Consider the following 21,953-nt stretch of genomic DNA (forward strand, 5'->3'; position numbering starts at 1 on the left):
TGCAGATGGCAACTTTATCACTTTGCTAATAATCCAGGATTTAATGTGCTAGAAAAGGACTGAGCAAGAAAAGGAACATCTTGCAATTCTTGTAAAAGAAAGTAGTCAATTGATTACCTGCAGGAAAAAGCTTACTAGAACCACAGGCCTACTGTGCCAACCACTACATATTGTTCATATCCCTTCTGTACCAGTAGAAAACAGCAGCCTTTATCATTCAACTCACTTCCATAGATAACAAATGTGAGCGAGAGTGAGCATCTTGTCTGCTGGTTCTTTGCCCTACCTCCATATGTTGTTCTGAATATCTGTGACAGCCTATACTTACTCACAATCTATAAATACACAAAAGCATATGTATTCTTGCATTATGTACTGTGCTAAAATACAAAGCTTAGAACCAATATACTTGCCAACTGCGCAAGTACCAAGACCTGTTGAATGTAAAGATGGCTCTCGTTACTGAGATTGCCACATATAGGAAACAAACCTTGAATCTATCTCAGTGGGCACCCACTCAAAGAGAACACTTCTTATCAAGTCTGTTGAAACTAGGGATGTATGTGTGCAATGCATAGGCTCTGTACAAAATATCAGATGAAGTTCACAGATAGGGTCGTCAGGCATGATCTCATCTCAACTGCCAACCATGCATATAATCATATAATTTTAGAGTTGGAGGGGACCATGAGGGTCATGTAGTCCAACTCCCTGCAATATAGGACTCCTTTGCCCAATGTGGGGCTTGAACCCATGGCCCTGAGATTCAGAGTCTCATGCTCTACCAACTGAGCTATCCCAGCAAATGTTCATTTTCCAATGTCCATTGTCCACAGAATTTAGTTGAATGAAGAGGGCTTGTCACTTTGAGCACACCTACACTCACAACTATGCTGGGGAGAATTACTTTGATATATGTAGTGACACAAATCAGGCCATACCGGATGCTCAAGTGTGGTGATTTGAAGATGAAGAAAAAGCTTCCTATCCCATACTAGCTCAGGACTGGCCATTGGGAGCCCTCTACTAGTATTTTAAAATTTACCTAGCAGTTAATTATCCATCTATGATGTGCATATTGACTCTACCATTAGTGGTTTATTTATGAGGTCTTTAAAAAAAGCTTCAAAAATAGAATTTGCTTTGCTTTCCAAAATTAATTCTGATTTCTCCCCAAGTGACACACAAACTTGAATGTTTGCCAGTAATACTGCAGAGTTACACTATATATCAATCCCAGTAGTTGCAGATGCTGCTGATCAGTGAAGGTCAGAAAGTACATCATCTGTTACACATCCACATTACCCACTTTTTGCTTTCATTTTCTGGTACAAGCTGAGCATCTCCATTTAATGAGAGGCACCAACATAGCGGAACCTAGTAGTGTGACCAGATGTGGAAGGGGACTTTGTTCTACATAGCTAAAGGGGGGGGCAGGAGTGACACTGGCAGGAGAACCAGTGTGGTGTAGTGGTTAAGAGCAGTGGACTCATAATCTGGTGAACCGGGTTTGATTCCCTGCTCCTCCACATGCAGCTGCTGCGTGACCTTGGGCTAGTCACACTTCTCTCAAGTCTCTCAGCCTCACTCACCTCACAGTGTTTGTTGTGGGGAGGAAGGGAAAGGAGATTGTTAGCCACTTTGAGACTCCTTAGGGTAGTGATAAAGCGGGGTATCAAATCCAAACTCCCCCCCCCCCCTCTTCTTCTCTTTTGCATCTGGTCAGCCTGTGTTGTTGCTGAGCTCGGTTCAACTGGGACTCTGCACATGCCCCAAGACTTTGTGTGTAATTTGGTTTTACTCTGAGGAACGATCATGGTGATAGTGCATGTCATCTAAGCAAGCTCAGGTCTATTGACATTCATATGGGGAAAGACCCAATAGTTCCTGACAAGGATCATCCTCAGAGGGACTGCTGAAGAGTAGATTTCCCCCATGGTGAATGAATCACCTTAGTGCATGCCTCATTAATCCCCTGGAATCAGTGCCCTATCCAATGCCCTTTATTCAGTTTTTAGGTGCCCCTTGCAAGTATGCATCTGAAGAAGTGGACTGCGGTCCACAGAAGGCTTCTGTCATAATAAATGTGTTAGGTTGTTTTTTTTTAAGTGCCACAAGTTTTTGTTGCAAGAACTACCTCTCTGGAAGTTGCTAGCCTATATTTAGCTTTGACCAGGAACTTAGACAATATATACAGGTGGTTTTTTTAATAGGTTCTGTCAGTACAAGATTGTCGTTCCTCCCCATCCCCCTTCAAGTCCATCACCAAAGTCAAATGGGAGGAGACGATATGAGGGGAAAGGAAAGATTGTATTGGAGGTACACATCTCCAAGCAGCTGGACATCCCAGTGGGCTCAGCTGACGATGACTCAAATGATGACTTTGCTAGTAAAAATGGTATGCTGGATTAACGCTGGTTCACTGGAATTAATGATTTTGATATCATAGGAGGTGAAGAAATAAAACGAAGATTCATTCAAACATGGCTAAAATTAGAAATTTGTATAATACTATTGACTTGGAACATGAGCAAAACATGGTGTGCATGTGCATGTATGCAAGTGTGGGTGGGGGGGTGAGTGGGTGCAATTTGTGGAATCACCCTTCAGGGTGAAGGTAACTTGGTGCTTTTAACAAAGTTAATATATATATATATATATATATATATATATATATATATATATATCTCAAATAATGTGATGTATTGAACATCTGAATTGTTCTCCTTCCATGATCAACTGTTTTGATTTGATAAGACTTAGGTTGCAATCCCTTGACCACTTATCTGGAAGTAGACCCTGATAATGGGGCTACAAGTTAGGATAAAATTACAATCCTGTATGAATATATTTGAGAGCAGGTTCTATGGAGCATAGTATTATGCTGCCATGTGTGTTATAATAATGGTACTCGGTAATTATTTTTTTGGGTAAAAAAAATCCCCCCCTTTTCACTCTGTATCTACATATATATACTCAGTGTTGCTGGAGATTAGAACATGCAACATCCTTCAGCACTAACAGTTTTACTATTCACTGTATTTTTTAAAACACTATTAGGCATTAAAATTAGATGGGGCCTTTAATCTAGTTCATTAAAAGCAGAATTACCTTTTAATGGGAGTGCAGCTGCAGTAAAAGGTTTAGCCAAGAATGTCAAAGGCCCTTGTTACTTTTTCCTTCCTGCAAAATCCCACTTCCAGATCTTTATCTGAACCAAACTGTCTATTCTAAAAAAACGTCACTTACCCCAATATTTGACCTGTTAAGGAAAAAAAAATATCTCAAGGCCTGCCTCTGTTTTCGCTTTATCCAAGGTGAATGCACTGATCGGTAGTTGCTGAAATAAAGTGAAGTAACTCTTTTCAAATGAATGAGTCAAATCTCAAGTAAAGTGATGCCCTGCAACAATTCCCCATGACCAAAGTCTGCCCTTGTTTGGCTGGTGTTCTTAACACCAAAAAATCTCTTCCATCCACCTCCTGCCACACAAGATGCTTAAAGTGCCAGGTAACAACAGATGGTGTGGTGGGGATGTTTATCTTCTGGCAGGTGAGTTGCTGCGGCTTACCAGGAGGGAGAGGAACAAGGCAGTAGGGAAGGCAGGGCAGTGTAATCACACCAGTGGGAGCATCCAATTGGTTCTGCTGGTGAATATGTACCATACCAATGTCACTCCCCACTCTTGGTAAGTGGCAGTAAGTCACCTGCCAGGAGCTCAGGTAAGCAGTTCCACTCCACATTATTGGTTACAAATAGTATCAGTTTGTCGTGAGCTGATAATTATTAGGGTTGCAGCAAGTGTGATGGGGAAATTTAACAGTATTTTTTATTATGATTGGCAGACACTCTTGAGGGTCTCTTTTACATCACTTGCTCACTCATCCCTCTCCCCCCCCCCAAACTGGGGAAACCAGAGACTAAATCATAGCTGCCAAGTTCTCCCTTTTTTTAAGGGAAATTCCCTTATGGTGAATAGGCTTCCTCGCAAGAAAAGGGAAAACTTGGCAGCTATGGACTAAATCTGGGTGGGATATTGTGCATGAAAAGCTGTACCATTGAGCCATAGTGGATTTCTATTTAGATACATGCTTAACTATCATATACAGGCCTACTCAGAAGTAAACCCCATTGACTGCAGAGAAATTTACTCCTAGGTAAGTGTCTATAGGATTTCAGTCTCATTCTTCCACTGAAATTAATGGGTCTTGAATGTGTTTAAGGCATGTCCAAGGAATAGTTGTGGTTAGAGTTTGAACCACAGTATTTAATCTCATGCATTTCTGCTGTGGAAAGCATCATGGTGTGAATATAAGGTGAATGAGAAGTCTGAAATGAAATTTTAAAAAATCTAGGAATGCTTTCAGAATGAAAATGCAACTGAATGGAAAAGGAATGAACAATCTGGAACGGTTCTTCCAATGGAAGAATTTTTAGAGATATAGACAAAACAAATAGGCTAGCATTACAGCTATTGATCTTTGCACTGAGCACCCTAATCTCCCTCTTCCCCCATAGGACATCATTCAGAGTTAATGGTCCTGAGCTCCTGATAAAGTCACCTATCGGATTGCTGGGTTAGGCCTATAATGGGGAAATAGTATTAAAAAAGGTGGACTGAGATAATCAATCCCCAAACTATTATGGGCTTGTAATTCTGAAAGGAAAGCTTATAGTCTTTTCCCAGCAAAAAGGCTCAACGACCACGGTAATGTGTGCTCATTTCGAAAGGTTCCAGAGATCACTCAGACTGCTGCTGCTGCATTCAGAAGCAAATACAGTTTCCGTAATGATGACATTGGCAGAACTGTGAACTGCGAATTACAGTAATCCTGCCTAGATGTTGTTAAATCATGTAAAACTGTTTTCAGATCAGCAAGGGGGCAGACAAGATTTAATCCGTGTTTTTTAAGAGGAAGAGGGAGGAAAGCTGATTCAGTATGATTTTAATTCATTAGGCTCTCCAGATCTCCATTCGTCAACAGAAGTCACAGATTCTTCTGAGATGCAGAAAGCACAGGGCTAGAAATTGTCATTATTGGGAAATTTTATGAACACGTTTTTTGTATCCCTCCTTCTTATTTTAACCACATAGAATAGTAATAAGAAATGTAGTTAAGAATAGACTAGACTGGACTAGAATACAGATTGGATGCAAATCTGTGTCTTCTGGAAGCCAGAGGGATTGCCACAAAATCATTGTGTCATAAAGGAGACCAGATTGGTGTTCTTCAATTAGCACAATGCATTATAAAAAACCCTTGCACATCTTAAGATAGCGGCTAGCAGAAGGCATGGCACAATCTCATGTACAAAGTCTTCTGCAACTTCTCAAGCAGCAACCTCCCACTAAGTCTGTGCTGTATTACGGTTTCCAGCATCACCACCAAAGATTCCTCCACTGCTGTATCTCTGGAGCCAATCTTATGTCATATGGCAGAAGAGAAGCTTAAACTAGGGTTGTATAGTCATCAGCTTCTGCAAAGATTACCACTAGCCTAATAACCTGAGACACCTATGGAAAAAGCAGTAGAAGAGGCAGATTAGGGAGCTCATGCCATTTTCTCCTAAAGAGGACAAAATTTCAGAGGACTGAAATTCTAGCTGGAGAAGGTTGTCCCTCAGTTACCCAGAAACACATTAAAGTGCTATGAAGAGAAGAAAATGACATGCAAGGGTTCTTCTATTATCAAGAAACCATCAATTGACCGATCAAACTCTACTGTTGTATTCTGAAACTTTAATTTTGGTTTTTAGTATTTTAAATTTTGCATGATTTTGAATGTATGAATATCATGCAAATCTGCTTTAGGGTTATGCACCAAGCACAAGCTTTGGTTTTGACCCCAATATGATGATTTGGAACACTCTCTGCCTTGACCAAAAATGCTTCAGATGCAGCAGTTTGGCACTGGATTTGAGGCAAAGCCTGTTTTTTTGGGGGGGGGGATTTTATTCCCACTCCTTCACTTTTGGGAAATAAAAAGAAATTTCTGTATTTCCCCCTTTTGACAGAAGTGGATGAAATTTGCCAGTGTAGTAGCCCCTCCGCATTAAGACTGCCAAATTACAGAAATAAGTCCATGGGGCTTTGTGAAGCTTGAAAGTTTAATATATTTAAAAATGGAAATGCCTGCAACTTTTCTACTTTATTTTTTTGTCACAGTTGCTGACTGTATTGAATGTAGAGGAGGAAGATGGGCACACAAATTGAAAGACGCCAGAGGAAAAGCAGAGCAGGCTTATGCAGTCCCTGGATCTATTACATCCCCCCCCCCATTAGTATGCCATTTATAGTGCAGACTCCAGCCAGGAACCCTGCCTCCCATCCCTGGATTATTTTCTTTATTTTGTACATCTCTACCTCCACCTTTCAAGACATGTATTTCCAGGATGGCTTCATCCCCATAATGGAGGGAGATGCAGCCATTTTGTTATTCAGCTATTAAAACTGGCAAATGTCTGTTTTACTTGACATCTCCTCCAAGCTATTTTGGCTTCGCTGTCTGTCCTGTGCCAGTCAGTGGGGCCAGCTTGTACACTGTTCAAGGTATTTGTGTTTGTTAATCAGATGGGCGCCAGCCATTTCTGGCTTCTCTGTCCACCTGCTGACTTCCCGGTGCAATCCTTCTGGTGCCTTGTCCATCTGTTAAGCATTTGTACACCAAATGCATTTGAGTACATTATTTTTAGCATGCTTCTCATCACTAGCTGCTTTTACATTTCTCCAGTCACATTAAGTTCAAATCAACATGAAGAGAAGGTATTGCAGTTGTTGTCCCCAAATTGCTCACAACTGCTTTAAAAACAACATGCTCCAGATGTAGTCTTCACTGCAGGACTATACAACCAGTCACACACTGTTTCTTGACGTATTATTCTGATGTAAGGCTTATCTTCTTAACACACTGTGTAGTCTTGTCCGGTCTATGGCTGCAAATATGCCATACATTTAAAATACAGTGGACCCTCCGGATACAAACATAATTTGTCCCGGGGGTCTGTACTTACCCCGAAAAGTCCGTATCCAGAGGTGCCACTTCTGAGCATGCACGAGACGTGATAGAGCGCTTCTGCGCATGCGCACGTGGAGGAACCCGGAAGTATACACTTCCGGGTTTGCCGCATTCGCAACCCGAAGGTACCACTCTACACTTCAAAGAATATTGGAAACTCATAGACCAACAGTTCCCAGCACCCTTAAAACTACAGTTCCCAGGATTATTTGGGTGGGTGCTTTAGATTTGTTTTAAATGTAGCTTGACTTCAAGCTAAGCCCCATTGAAAATGATGTACCGGTGGTATTTGACTCCAGTAAAGCTTGCTAAGATGTATAAAATTTCTTCTAAATTATGCTGGAAATGTAAGGATAAAGAAGGTACATTTGTTCATATGTGGTGGACATGTAAGAAAGTAAAGTGCTTCTAGGAAATGATATATAATGAAATTTTAAAAATATTTTAGAGTACGTTTGTTAAAAAAACCAGAGGCTTTTTTTACTAGGAGCAATAGGAGAAGTGTGAAGGAAGTTTATGTATGCGACTGCATGGCTAGAACGTTACTTGCCCAGAAGTGGAAAGAAGAAAATGTCCCAATGAAAGAAGAATGGATGACTAAGATAATAGACTATGCCGAAATGGCTAAACTTACCGTGAAGATCAGGCACCAAGATGAGGAAAAAATCAATCAAGAATGGGAAAACGTTAGAGATTACTTTAAAAAACACTGTGAAAATGTTAAAACATTAGCAGGTTTGATGTAACATTTATGAACTAATAATAGAATCAGGATGAGAAAAGAAGTTGAAATTAATTGGAGAAATATAATTATGTGCAAGGAGAACAAGGGGGGAATGGAACCCGGGGGAGTCATTTAAAGCAAATTTGGATTGGATATGTATACACAAAAGGAAAAATGTTGTTATTTTGAAAATTGAAAAATAAAATGTTTAAAAAAGAAAAGATATCACTGTTCATTTGCTTTTCTGATGCTGAACTGTTGCATTCTAGAAGTAAAGGAGAGTTTAGGAGCAATCCTATCCTAACAATTAGGTTTCCATCTCACATAGGATTGCTGCCTTTTCTGTTGGTCTGCTGTTCACCTCACACATGTCAGACAGACTTGCCCAAATCCTCTTATGGGAGACGACTTTTTTTGACCCTTTTGGAGACTGTGGCTTCACTGCTGAGTAATTCCATAAGAGTATGTATAATAGAGTAGATGATAAATGGTTTCATTCTTGCCCGGCCTAGACTTCTTGTCTGACTGTCATGCTCTCTTTCCCAAGCTCCATGGCTGCCGAAACTCGTGCTAAGCAGGCAGCACAAAGAGCTTGTCACACCTCATTTGCCCCGACTCGGTTAGTGCATCTCCTTTCTTGGGTCTGAGCAGCCTTGCATGGACATTGGCCTCCATATGTCACAGCTCCATCGAAACAGTGAAAGGATGAGCATTTTTCTAGGGCCACCTTAGTGCTTCTATCTTATTGTCAGAAGATGAGAATTCATGGAAGGCCAGTTCAGTAGCCAGCAAAGCAGAAACAATATCATGCAATGACTCAGTTCTAGCTTCCTAGGTTTGAGTGCTTGCATACGACAAATTGAATGAACCTTCCATTGTGATACATCTTTGTGAAATGACTTTTTAAAACACACACACAAAGTAGGGAGGTCTCAGAAACTGCAGCATTAGCAATGACATACAGCTGTTGCCAAGAGAGTAGAGAAGAGAGCTTTGGCCATTCGTCGAATCTTACAGCCAATTTGAAACAAACAAAACATTGGTACAAAATGTCTTTATGTTTTGTCTCTTATAAATTTTATTTCTGTTGGACCTGGATGAGAACATTACAACCTCCCCCACCTGCCCTTTTAATAAGGAATTTGGCAGGCAGGAGGGGAGATATTATTGTGTATATGTCACAGTTTATAATAGTTCTGAAGAATTCATCACAGGAATACCCGGGACTCAACGTGAACTAAATATAACTTTAAAGTAATGCTAATTCCAGGGGAAAAAGCAGACTGCATCATCTTTGACAGTTTGATAGTCTCTGATATGTGTAACCAATTGTTCTTATTTACATTAATTTGCATTGTGAAAAGCAATTTTACAGTTTCAGTCAGGCTTAATAGGCAATTTGCAGCTCTGTGCCTAATGGCATAGTTACTTAAGCCTGCCCCAGGGGTCCTTTCTAGACCTGATACAGACAAAACCTTTTAAATGTTCGATTGAACATCTTAAAAAAAGTCAAAAGTCTTTTGCTATTAGACCTGGCTTGTAACTTGCCTTGTCATATTTAATACTACCGCTGGAGATGGGCTTTGATTCTGGTGCCGTTCATCTCTGTATTGCGGAGGTCATGATTCCATTTGGCAAAACATGATGACACAAATGAATTACATTCTGGGGTTTTGGGCGTGTGTGTTCTTAACCAAGGACATTTTAATGAAGTGAGAAGCTACATATAGCAATGCTTTTGAAATGTTTACATCAGTGTGTGTGTTTGTGTGTACACGAACAAAGTTCAGTGCCTTGCTTTCATATCTATGAAACATAATTGCCGACTTCTCTACGTAGTACTTATGATTATATATATGCCTTCTTCAGTGGTGGAAGCAACTGTATTTGTGAAGGCATTCACATATTCCTTCTTTTCTGAGCCAGTCATTTTGCTTGGCAGTTTGCTTTTGGGCTAATAAAGAGCAGCCACTGTGGTTATTCAGACTGCTTAGACTGAGGGTGCTTTTTGGGGGGGAGATTCAGTCACATACCAGAAAATTCAAGTTGCACAATTATAGCTGATTGGGAGGCTTTGTACAACAAACCACTGTTTGAGGTAAGGAAAGTGATGGGGAAATATTCTGCACCATTGCACTTGCTTTGTGCAAAGGTCTAACCTCCCTGTGAACAAATCAGAACGAATGATCTGTAAGCAGGCTATTTGGCAGCAACCTGAGAAGGTGTCTTCAGTGTCAGTTGATTTGTGAGGTTGCCAGACAGTATTCAAAATGAGGGATCAGGAAATTGGACTGTTTAGACTAGAAATACAACTTGGAAGGCAACTTCATGGAGCTTCTTCTGCATGGTTTGCTGAGGGGCGAGCATGCTAGTGGCACAGACAACCCGTGATTCAATACACACCTGCACCATAGGTTCAAAAGAAAGTTTCATGGGGGGGGGGGGGAGAGAGAGAGAGAGAGAGAGAGAGAGAGAGAGAGAGAGAGAGAGAGAGAGAGAGAGAGAAACATCTTGGATCTTACTAACAAGTGATGTTGTTATCCTGCCTTTCCCCCTGCCTGACAGGGTTTCAAGGCAGCTTACAGCTTAAGTAAAATAAATGCCAATAATTAAACAAGTGTGTGATCTGTTTATTAATATTTATAGCACTTTGGGGCCAAATAGCAGCATTTGGCCATCAAAATGGTACAGATAAAAGAGTGAACATCCCACCTCCCCGGTGCCCTGTTCCCAATGTAGAATTGCCTCTCCTCTGGTGGTTCTTTTTATTAAGAAATATAATAGCAGGTCCTAACTGTTTTTTAAAAATAGTATGCACAGTTTGTGTTTTGAAATCCTGCAACACTTTAAACAACTGGGCCAGCAAAAAGGATCAGAGTCAGGGAGGTCTATACTGCCACCTACTGGATGGAAGATCCCTGGTACAAACTCTGTTGCATGTTTATTCTTTAACTCCAACACAAAAGATGGGGGAAAATGGCTGGTGTTTGCCTTCCGGGAGCTTAAATCTCTTGCTGGGTCTGTTGCTGAAGCTGAATGAGATTTCCCTCTTGCTGGAAGGCTGATTTCAGCTTCTTCCACTTTCATTGGCCTCTTATGCAGAAATGCCTTCACAAGGCAGGATGCCTTGGTATGTGAATCATCCCTGTAACAGGCAAAGCAGTTTGCTGGTATGTTATTATTAATACTATTCGCCCTCCGATTGAGCTGAAGCTGTTAAATTAGTTTACTTTATTTGTATTGATTTAAGCAATGTTGTACGGATATATCTTTTAAAATTACTTACTGGAATTATGATTATTTTTAATTGTATCTATCTATCTATCTATCTATCTATCTATCTATCTATCTATCTATCTATCTATTATACTCATTGATCATTTGATAAGTTGTGAGCTACTTTTGGCCCACTTTTGTGGGAAGGTGGCATGCAAATAAGCAGCAGATGATCATCATCAGCATTGGATATCATGGGACATCCACATACGGTATTAACAGTGGTGGCTGCTCTATTAGGGCAAATGGGATATTGCCCCCCCACCTCCGCCTTCCTTTGGTCAGCCCTCCTCCCACCTACCTTTTTTGCTTACAACCTATCCAGCGGGTGGCACTGGCTGTCAGCTTTGCAGAACTTAGCAGAAAGGAAGATGGGAACAAAACTAGATTTAGTTGCTTCTACCTCTCATTGGCTCTGCCCCTGCCAGTCGTTGGCTTTTAGCTCTGCCTACTGTTGGCCCTACCAGTCTCAGTGAGCATCAGCCTTTCCCAAATGTAATCTCCAACCTACTGGCGCCAAAGAGGCAGGAGTGGAGTTTCTCAGTTTCACCTTTCAATGAGAACAGACCAATCCACATTTCGTGAAGCAGCCATTTCCAGAAATTTATACTTCCCCAAGTGACCATCCCTGCTTGCAGCTCTGTGCTCCAAAGTTACACTTGCTGAACGAATCAGTCCCTTAGATCAGGCATCCCCAAACTTCGGCCCTCCAGATGTTTTGGACTACAATTCCCATCTTCCCCGAGCACTGGTCCTGTTAGCTAGGGATTATGGGAGTTGTAGGCCAAAACATTTGGAGGGCCGCAGCTTGGGGATGCCTGCCTTAGATAGCCATGGTTTCCTAAAAGAAAGTCAAGCTTAAATTATATTGCAATCTGTCATTTTGTGTAATGCAATACCAACTTGGCCTGCCATGGCTTGCTCGTTTGAAGGAAGTGTTGAGTCTCTTTGCAACTTGTTGATACTGACAGCCATACCATTCCAGCTGTTCTTTCTTTCTTTCTTTCTTTCTTTCTTTCTTTCTTTCTTTCTTTCTTTCTTTCTTTCTTTCTTTCTTTCTTTCCGGCAAATGCCCCCATTTAATTTCCTGAGGTCATGTCAACATTTCTGCATGCAACAGCTATTCCTTACAATATTTCCCTATATCCCCTCTCGCTTCCCTCCCCCACTCCCCCCTCTCTCTGTCTTTTATAATTGGACTGGGAGTTGGCTTGGAGTTGGTCTAGTTTCAGCTTGCCACTCATGCCTGTTTGTGGCCAGACACTTTGTGAGAGAGTAGCATGAAGGTCATTTTGCATGCAAGGCCTTAATTGAAAAATTGGACGCTTTGAGATGTTAGCTGGATGCTGTAATGAGGTATTGTAATTGAAACACATATCGTATGTTCAAGAAGAATTTTAAAGAGAATGGTGTGGGGATGCTTGCAACCAGCAGCCAAAGATCTGCTAGGTTATTTTGAAGTAACATGTGGCTTTTCGCCCTCTTCACTCTTCCGCATTTACCAAGACTTCAACTACCCAGCATGCAAATGGAAGGGACTGCATTCCTTCCAAATTCCAGTGTGACCAGGATATATATATATATATATATATATATATATATATATATATATATATTCTGGAATTGGAACATGCACTTGTCTGTTTTTATTAATACACACTAAAGCACACACAGACGCGGGTGGCGCTGTGGGTTAAACCACTGAGCCTAGGGCTTGCCGATCAGAAGGTCGGCGGTTCAAATCCCCGTGACGGGGTGAGCTCCCGTTGCTCGGTCCCAGTTCCTGCCAACCTAGCAGTTTGAAAGCACCTCAAAGTGCAAGTAGATAAATAGGTGGGAAGGTAAACGGCATTTCCGTGTGCTGCTCTGGTTCGCCAGAAGCGGCTTTGTCATGCTGGCCACATGACCTGGAAGCTGTATGCCGGCTCCCTCGGCCAATAACGCGAGATGAGCGCCGCAACCCCAGAGTCGGCCATGACTGGACCTAATGGTCAGCGGTCCCTTTTGTTTAGTCGTTTAGTCGTGTCCGACTCTTCGTGACCCCATGGACCAGAGCACGCCAGGCACTCCTGTCTTCCACTGCCTCCCGCAGTTTGGTCAAACTCATGTTCGTAGCTTTAAAGCACACACACACACACACAAATCTTGATGAATTATGTAGCACTTTTTTGTTGTGTGACGGTACTCACTAGTAAAGAATGTCATCAGATCGTTCTTGCTGCGCATGGCGGCCATTTTGTGCAAGCACCAGTGACACTTTTATCAAGTGAAGAGTAGTGACACCTCATTAAAAAAAACAACCAAAGAAGCAACTCACATAAAATGGTGGACCTACATTTGGGGTGGGGGGCTGAAGCTTGAACTGTCATGGGGGCCCCTTTGCTATCAGCAATGATATATGGGTAACTTGTTGAAGTATAGACAACAAAACAATAACCAATGTGAGTTGTGCCACTTAATCTGGGTCTACTAGACACAAGAAATTTAAGCAGTGTGGACTAAAGTCGCTTCCAGGGCCCTTCCAGGATTAGGGGTCCTGAAGCTTAAGCTTCATTAGTTTCATAGTAGATCCACCTTTGTACACCCAAACACACACCTGTATGTAAGGCAGAAGAGGACAGGTGGGGGTTGTTGTTTTTCTTGCAGTATTTAATACCTAAATATTCAATAGCAATAATAGTGCTATTTAACAGGAAATAAATGTCATTTTACTCTCATATGCATGTACCAAATATTTCATAAGTCAGGGAGATATCTAGTGTTGGTTATGATAACAACATTGTATAAAACAGTACAAATAAAACAACATAATTAAATATCTGAAACCCAGCCCAAGAGAAAATTCTTACAAAACAAAAACAGACCACTAGCATACAAAATAATTACCCTTTTCCAGAAAATGCACCTGTATTCAATGTATTCTGTAGACGATATCAGCATACATGGCCACCTGCTTGTGCAGTGGAAATCTTTGCACAAGATTTATTGTTTCTTTTTTTCAGCCCCCCGCACACCCTCAGAATCTGCTCTTCTGCTATATATATATATATATATATATATATATATATATATATATATATATATACATTATATATATACAAATATATAATTTACTCTTAATGCATTACTGTGCTTGATCAACTTAAAACTATTCATTTCTGAAGCATAAACAATTGACATTTCCTAAAGTATCATTTCCACTTTTGTAACAACATCAGGTTATTGGGAATTCCAACCTCTTTTAATCCAGACAGAAAAGTTGCTGAGATTTTTGGGTAAAATCAAAAATAAACCAGCCATTATTTTTTTTACCTATTTTTATCAAATACAGTGGTACCTCGGGTTACAGATGCTTCAAGTTACAGATTTCAGGTTTCTCCGCTAGCCCAGGAATAGTACCTCGGGTTAAGAACTTTGCTTCAGGATGAGAACAGAAATCGTGTGGTGGCGCCACGGTGGCAGCAGGAGGCCCCATTAGCTAAAGTGGTACCTCAGGTTAAGAACAGTTTCAGGTTAAGAACGGACCTCCAGAACGAATTAAGTTCTTAACCTGAGGTACCACTGTACAGCACTGCTGCTATGGGCTTCCATATGTCCAATTATCCCAGACATTTCCTCCGATTTTCACCTGAACACTGCTGCCTGCTGTTGTATTCCGGATATGTCCAGGGTATTCCGGACATATAGCAGCCCTACCTAAATTTTGCCCCTTGATAACATTATAGTCTTGTGATCCTAGGCCCTGTGTAAGATCTTCCCCCAGCCAAAATGACCTTCCACTTCCCTCATAGCATATGCACCAGCACTCTGCTTGTGACTGAACCTTCCCCCTCACAAGTAGTATTTATGTAAATTCTGTGACATTACAGCAGCTGAGTCAACAACTGGAGTGAGGTATTGGAGGCGGTTGACAGCAAGATTTATAAAAGTAGTTATGCTGCATAAATTTATAGAAGAATACTAAACTGTCAGGTTCTGTGTTGACATGATAGTAATACATTTACTAGTCCTGCACAGAGTGTTCAGGGCTTAATTTAAGTTCTGTGTGCTGACAGGCATCCTTCATGGTCCTCTTTTAAGGCTTTAAAATTATCTATTAGGGTAAACAACCATTACAAATCTTCATTGGTTGTGGTGAAGTAAACATGAAAGATCTAAGCATGCCCGCTGGAACCAGGTCTACAGAGTTCTGGAGCTAAAAAGGAAGGTGTTTGCCCTAGGATGCTGAGGGAAGAACAACACCATTTTGAGGGAGAGAGTTTGAAGACAGCTCCCAGCTGAGAGCCAGTAAAAGGAGCCTTCAGCAACCTGGCATCTTCCAGATGTTTTGGACTGTATCTTCTATTTGGGGATGATGGGAACCATAGTTCAAAACATCTGGAGGGGGTCAGATTGCCAAAGGCGGCAGTAAAAAATGACAGTACCCTCTTTCTCCTTCGCTGCTCCTAAACACTTCCCACAGTTTTAAAATCTGGGTTCAACTGGTAGGTAGATGGAGCACATTTTTCATGTAAAAATATAAATCCCATTATGTGTTTACAAACTGACAATATATTGTAATGTTCACGACACAGGTATCCACTGTATAAATCCTCCTCTGTTCCAGAACTTTCTGGATGAGGAAGTGGACTGTCCAGTTCTGCATCCTGTTCTCACAGGGGCCAAGCAGATGTTGAGTGAATATTTCACCCACATCATCACTTACTTTCAGTCTTCATATATGTTTTAAAGATGCTGCTTGAAATAGATAATCAGCCTAAACTGATTATAAATGTATAATCAGTTTCCACTGTAACATCTCTAGATATATTTGGGGTATTCATTAGCTTATATCAAGAATATTCTTAGATCCATATATTGAAGTACAGTATAATCAACAGACAGGTAGCTTACATTTAGACTTGCTATTTCATTTCTAGATTTGATCCTGTGCTCAGAGAAGGGACTGAGCTGCATTGAAGGCTCATGCTGGTAGGGTGTGGAGGGAGAGAGCAGCACTTTTCACAGGTTCCCCATTGCCTCTGCAGCCCCCTCTTTGCACTGTTGTTGTTGTTGTTTAGTCGTTTAGTCGTGTCCGACTCTTCGTGACCCCATGGACCATAGCACGCCAGGCACTCCTGTCTTGCACTGCCTCCCGCAGTTTGGTCAAACTCATGTTCGTAGCTTCGAGAACACTGTCCAACCATCTTGTCCTCTGTCGTCCCCTTCTCCTAGTGCCCTCAATCTTTCCCAACATCAGGGTCTTTTCCAAGGATTCTTCTCTTCTCATGAGGTGGCCAAAGTATTGGAGCCTCAGCTTCACGATCCGTCCTTCCAGGGAGCACTCAGGGCTGATTTCCTTAAGAATGGATAGGTTTGATCTTCTTGCAGTCCATGGGACTCTCAAGAGTCTCCTCCAGCACCATAATTCAAAAGCATCAATTCTTCGGCGATCAGCCTTCTTTATGGTCCAACTCTCACTTCCATACATCACTACTGGGAAAACCATAGCTTTAACTATACGGACCTTTGTCGGCAAGGTGATGTCTCTGCTTTTTAAGATGCTGTCTAGGTTTGTCATTGCTTTTCTCCCAAGAAGCAGGCGTCTTTTAATTTCGTGACTGCTGTCACCATCTGCAGTGATCAAGGAGCCCAAGAAAGTAAAATCTCTCACTGCCTCCATTTCTTCCCCTTCTATTTGCCAGGAGGTGATGGGACCAGTGGCCATGATCTTGGTTTTTTTGATGTTGAGCTTCAGACCATATTTTTTTGATGTTGAGCTTCAGACCTCTTTGCACAAGACCTCCCAACTGTTCCGCAATCCCCAAGAGCAGATTTCCGAGGGGTCCAGGAGGCTGCAGGGTTTGGTAAGAAGAAATTGGTAAAAATCACCCCCGTCTCTTACGGTAATATCTTGTGAGCAGAATTCTCTGGCTCCAGTCCACTCTTTTGGGTTTCCCTCTAGAAACACTGTGCCTAAGATGAAGCCACGAATTTAAGCTGCAAGCCACAACTTTTATTTCCCTATTCTGTCTTTGATTTGTTGCAACATCCTCAGCAATATTTCAATTTAGCTGTTTTAAAATTAAATCATATATGCCATTAAATGAATCTAACTACTCCAGCTGATTGGGGCTTTTCTGGCCTTCTGATTAGTGCCTCCATGTAATGCAGTTTCATTTGGTTCTTTAAGTGCCATTAAGTGCTCAGCACTATGTTAAGAGGAATTTTTAATGGTCAGATTCATAATATAAATTTGGCAACAACTGATAATTAAATTCACTAGAGTGCTAAGTAAGAAACAAATCTCGGTGGTAATCAAAGGTGCACAGTCAGGAAATGAAGCAAAGGTCTGTTTCCTCAGCTAAATAGCAAGGGGGGGGGATTCATGAATTTCCACCTCATTATTATAAAAAGCTTAGAGACAAAAGCTCTGTCAATTCTGACCTATTGCACATCAAAGAACGACCATTGTCTTCTGGGACTCTTTTAAGAGCCTTCTTGTCTTGTTGAAATAACCACCACCATTTTAGCATCCTCATTAGTTGACACAGCTATTTGAGTGCCGGAGGAAAAATAGAATGGCAACTTCAAGCAAAGTTTCCTTTAGCACTTTTTCTCTCTGTTCATTAAGATGGTGCCAAATAACTATATTTATTATTTGTTGGTGGTTTCATACTGGTTAGTGGATAGACTTCTCTCAGGTTAACTTTTTCATCTTATTTGAGGCACTTTGAAACCCATTCAGTGTTATTGTCAGTGGTATTTCTAGAAAAAGAGGTACTGGAACTCACCATGAACATGTCCCTCATTCTTTTAGAAAGTCTCTCCTCCTTACAGAGGGCAGGGGTTGTGAACGGAAGCCGCTCCTGTGTTGGCAAAGGAGCGTGTCCGCCCCTTGCCTTACCTGCCCTTGCTGCCGCGCCACGCCTCCAGTAGCCAGCCAATAGGGCTGGCTCTGGGGCGGGGTTTAGCTGCACTTAATGCAGTCACAGCCGTTCTGATCGGCAAGCCCTAGGATCTGTGGTTTAACCCACAGAGCAACCCACGTCCCACAAATAATCAATGTACTGTACTATAAAATAAATAAGGCAGTACTGTAGATGAAAAAAATAATAATTAACTTTTTTTTTCTTAAGTGCACTGAGGGTGGGTGGGTTTACCTGGCTACAAGCTGGAGGTAGGGCAAGGGTCAGTAAAGACCTGGTTCACTTTGGCCAGGGTCGCTTTTTTCCCCCCTTGCCAGGTCAGGTTCTTCCCTGGACTTACTCAGGTTAGTTCCTCGGCAAGGTTTGGGGCTGCAGTGCGCCCTGTTGTGCCTCTTGCAGGTGGCACCTCTTCCACAGCTTTGGGGGTGGGGTGGGGTGGGGCCCCTCTCCCCGACAGCAAAGGCCTCAGCGCTACTCCACAGCCGGCAGGGTGAGCTCTGGTAAACTAGAGGCCTCTCCCCAGTGGCAGAGGCCCTAGCGCTGCCTCACAGCTGGCCGGGCAAGCTCTGGGCTGCTGGCAAGGCCTCTGTTCGTATCTAGAGGAAAGTTCATTACCATGTTTCTCATATTATAAGACACGTCTTATATTTATTTTTTCCTCAAAAAAACACACTATGGCTTATTTTCAAGGGATGTCTTATTTTTTTCCTCCTCCTCCTGCCGCGGCCGGCATTGCTGCTGCTCCTATCACTATGTCTTATTTTCGGGGTATGGCTTATATTCCTTGAATGCTTAAAAATCCTGCTATGGCTTATTTTATGGGGATGCCTTAAAATATGAGAAACAGGGTAGTCGAAGCACCTACTGAAGGTTGTAACTGGAATCGTACATAAGTAGAGCTGTATGTAAGTCGAGGTTCCACTGTATCCTCAAACCACAACCTTGTTTTGCATATTGCACCATTTAAATAATTTCTCCCATCTTCCCCACTTTAATATTCTGCAAGTTGGAGGGAGGGGGGGAATTGGACCACATTGGGTTAGTAGTTGTGGCAACTGCCATATCATCCACAACGTTTTGCTGCGTATTAAAAATTGTGTTCAATTGTGGTGTTGTGTTGCAACTGGAGAGGACACAGATCTTTAAAAGCAATATACCCAGCATGTTCCCAACATGCTGAGTGGAAAAACTAGGCTTCTGGAGAAATGAACTGAGAAATACACCACACTTTCTTGTATACTCCATGCAAACTGAAGAACATATCACTGTTGGGCAGTGGTCCATTGGGTGGGCACTTGTTCCAATGCTTGCCCTCACTACCTCTAGAGAAAGACCTGAGAACGTACAGTAGACACTTTGTGTTCTTCACGCAATGGTTACTTGACTTTATGTAGGATAATCTTTATGCAGCAAAAAAGGTATTGCATGTGGAGACCCTTTAACCTAGACCTAGAAATAACTTCACACATGACTCATAATTTTGGTTTGGTTTTTGGCAGACTTTAGGCCACAACTTTATTGATTACAAATCAAGTGAGTGGTTGCATAGGCTCTGGTTCCAAAAGCTACCTAGGGTAGCACTGACTCAGGGCACACCAACCATCGGTCCATGGATTCCTTTAAGAGGAATACCTGAGGGATCATTCCACCCTATCAGCATGAACCAGAGCCTATCCGCCAACCTTACAAGTTGTGATGAATTGCTACGTGGCAGGTGAAACCCAAGTGGCAGCAGTCAGTCAGCCAAATGGGGAAAATTCCTGCCGTGCCCCTGCGTCAACGGCAGACAACACACGACGGCATAGCAAGGTCAAGCGAACGCCCTGAAAGTAAGGAGTGGTGGGCAGGTGTTCCGATGCAATCAGCCGGAGAAGGAGGGTCTCAATGGCCACGTGCAGCTGTTAAATACAGGTCCGCCTGACTCTTTGATTGGCATGCCCTCAGCCCAATTGCACCCCATCAGATGGACCACCAATAGGGTGTTGTGGCTGCTCCAATTGTCCCCGCCCCAAATCCTAGGCCTGGTTGCCAGGACCCACTGCAACGCATGCCCTCTCTGCAGGGAGGACCTGATTTGTGTGATGTGGCCTTCACTCACCAGTGCAGTACAAGACTGGGCCATTAATGTAACTTCAATGCATGAGCAAAGTAAACAAGAAGAAGCCTGTTTTGTCAGGCAGTTTAAAGAAAACCTCTTTAGATCAATGATTAGGTCAGGCCAAATAAATTCAGGCCTCTTTCAAAGAAAATTGCTAGTGAATGTTTGGGCTGAAGTGATGTTAACTTCCTTGACACTGAAGATTTAGTTACGTGAGGCAATAATGAACAGGTGAGAGATGTAATTTTAGATGTAAAAACAAATGCAGAATCCACAGATTTCAGAAGCGAAGAGTGTTTGCTATTGTGATGAATCGCACGTATAAAGAGCTAATCTCAGCTGGGGGGAGTGGGGGCCGGGAGAAACACTGCAAATGACCATTCCGAATTCCTGACACCTTCAGGCTTGTAAAAGTCTGTGCAACATGAAATCCTGAAAAACTTTAATATCTAATTCTTTGACATATATCTTCCCTTCTCTGAGTCGCTACTCTGAGGGAAGCTCAGAGGCATAGCTGCCAAGTTTTCCCTTTTCTCGCGAGTAAGCCTATTCAGCATAAGGGAAAATCCCTTAAAAAAAGGGATAACTTGGCAGCTATGCTCAGAGGGTGAAGTAAAGGAGAGGGACTTTTCAGATGTGGCTCCTTGTCTGTAGAATGTCCTCCACAGTGAGGTCCCCCTGGCACCTTCATTGACATCTTTTCCCCTCCAGGTCTTTGATGGATTGATTCTTTTATATTGTTGATTGGCTGCCAAGGCATGCTATGGCTTCGATGGGAGAATGTCTTTTTTGTTTGTTTGTTTTGTTTTGTTTTGTTTTGTTTATATGTTGTATGGTAATGTTAGTGTTTTATATGGATTTTGCTTTTGTCTGTGGTACATTATGTTTATGTTTTTAATGTAAGCTACTTGGAGATCTTTTTAGGAAACAAGCAGCTAATCATAACCCTAATCATAATATTTGCTTCTCCATCATTTCCAGGACCCCCGCTTTCCTTTCTGTGGTTATTGCTAAAACCCTGCTCATTATATTGTTACCTCTCACAGAAACAATAGCATCCTCTGCTTTTTAGCTGTAGTGTGCATGGGTTAGAAGAGTATGAAATGGAACAAGATAGGATGGATAACAGGGTGAAAAATTATCTTGTTTGAAAACAGGTATGCATAAAAGGAGAAACCAAGGTATAGGATACAATGATGTTTATTAAGTGGTGCAAGCCTATAGGGTAAAACTGTATAAATACTTCTCATTGAGTAATATTCAGACCATGGAAACCTCAATCAGAAATCTTTCAAAATGGTCGTATGCTGCCACCTTTCTGAATGGTTCTTCTCTACAGAATCTGAAAGCAATATTTCTCCATCTTCCAAGAACCCCCGTTATGATTTTTTTTTATGGCTATGTTTGGATGGATGTCCCAGTAGGTGACTGGACTTCTAGGATTTGCACAACACTCCCGGAAGCTGTATGCCGGCTCCCTCGGCCTATAGAGCGAGGTGAGTGCTGCAACCCCAGAGTCATCCATGACTGGACCTAACAGTCAGGGGTCCCTTTACCTTTACCTTTTAACATTTAAGTTATCTTGAAGGACCCAGTTCAACAATAGATTTGAATGCTGATGGGTAAATAAGTCATCCTAATAAAGCTGTTTAGGATTAAAAGGTTTTTGATTTGGCTTAGTTAAACACCCAGACACTTTAAATGGGTTTTATTTTGACAAAGCTTATTCAAGTGGCCAAGCCTTTTAAGTATGCAAAATTGGTAATAGGCCATAACCTCCCTGGTCTGTGACAGGAATTCTTGGCATATGCGGTCTCAAATTGCATTGACCTTTTATGCTGCCAAATTGCATTGCAATTTCATGTCTAATTTGCTGTCTTCTCCAGTCTTGGGTTCCCTTCAGCATTTGCTACACTCTTCTCTCTCTCTCT

The 21,953-nt window shown here is 41.9% G+C and overlaps 1 non-coding gene across 1 annotated transcript; it reads right to left on the reverse strand.

The window, feature by feature from the left end:
* Positions 1-730: 730 nt before the first annotated feature.
* On the reverse strand, positions 731-803 carry TRNAQ-CUG (transfer RNA glutamine (anticodon CUG)). The gene has a single exon. It is a non-coding gene; the product is annotated as a tRNA-Gln (tRNA).
* Positions 804-21,953: the final 21,150 nt, after the last annotated feature.

Source organism: Zootoca vivipara, chromosome 7, assembly GCF_965207765.1.
Source record: "Zootoca vivipara chromosome 7, rZooViv2.hap1.1, whole genome shotgun sequence".
Classification (NCBI taxonomy): Eukaryota; Metazoa; Chordata; class Lepidosauria; order Squamata; family Lacertidae; genus Zootoca; species Zootoca vivipara.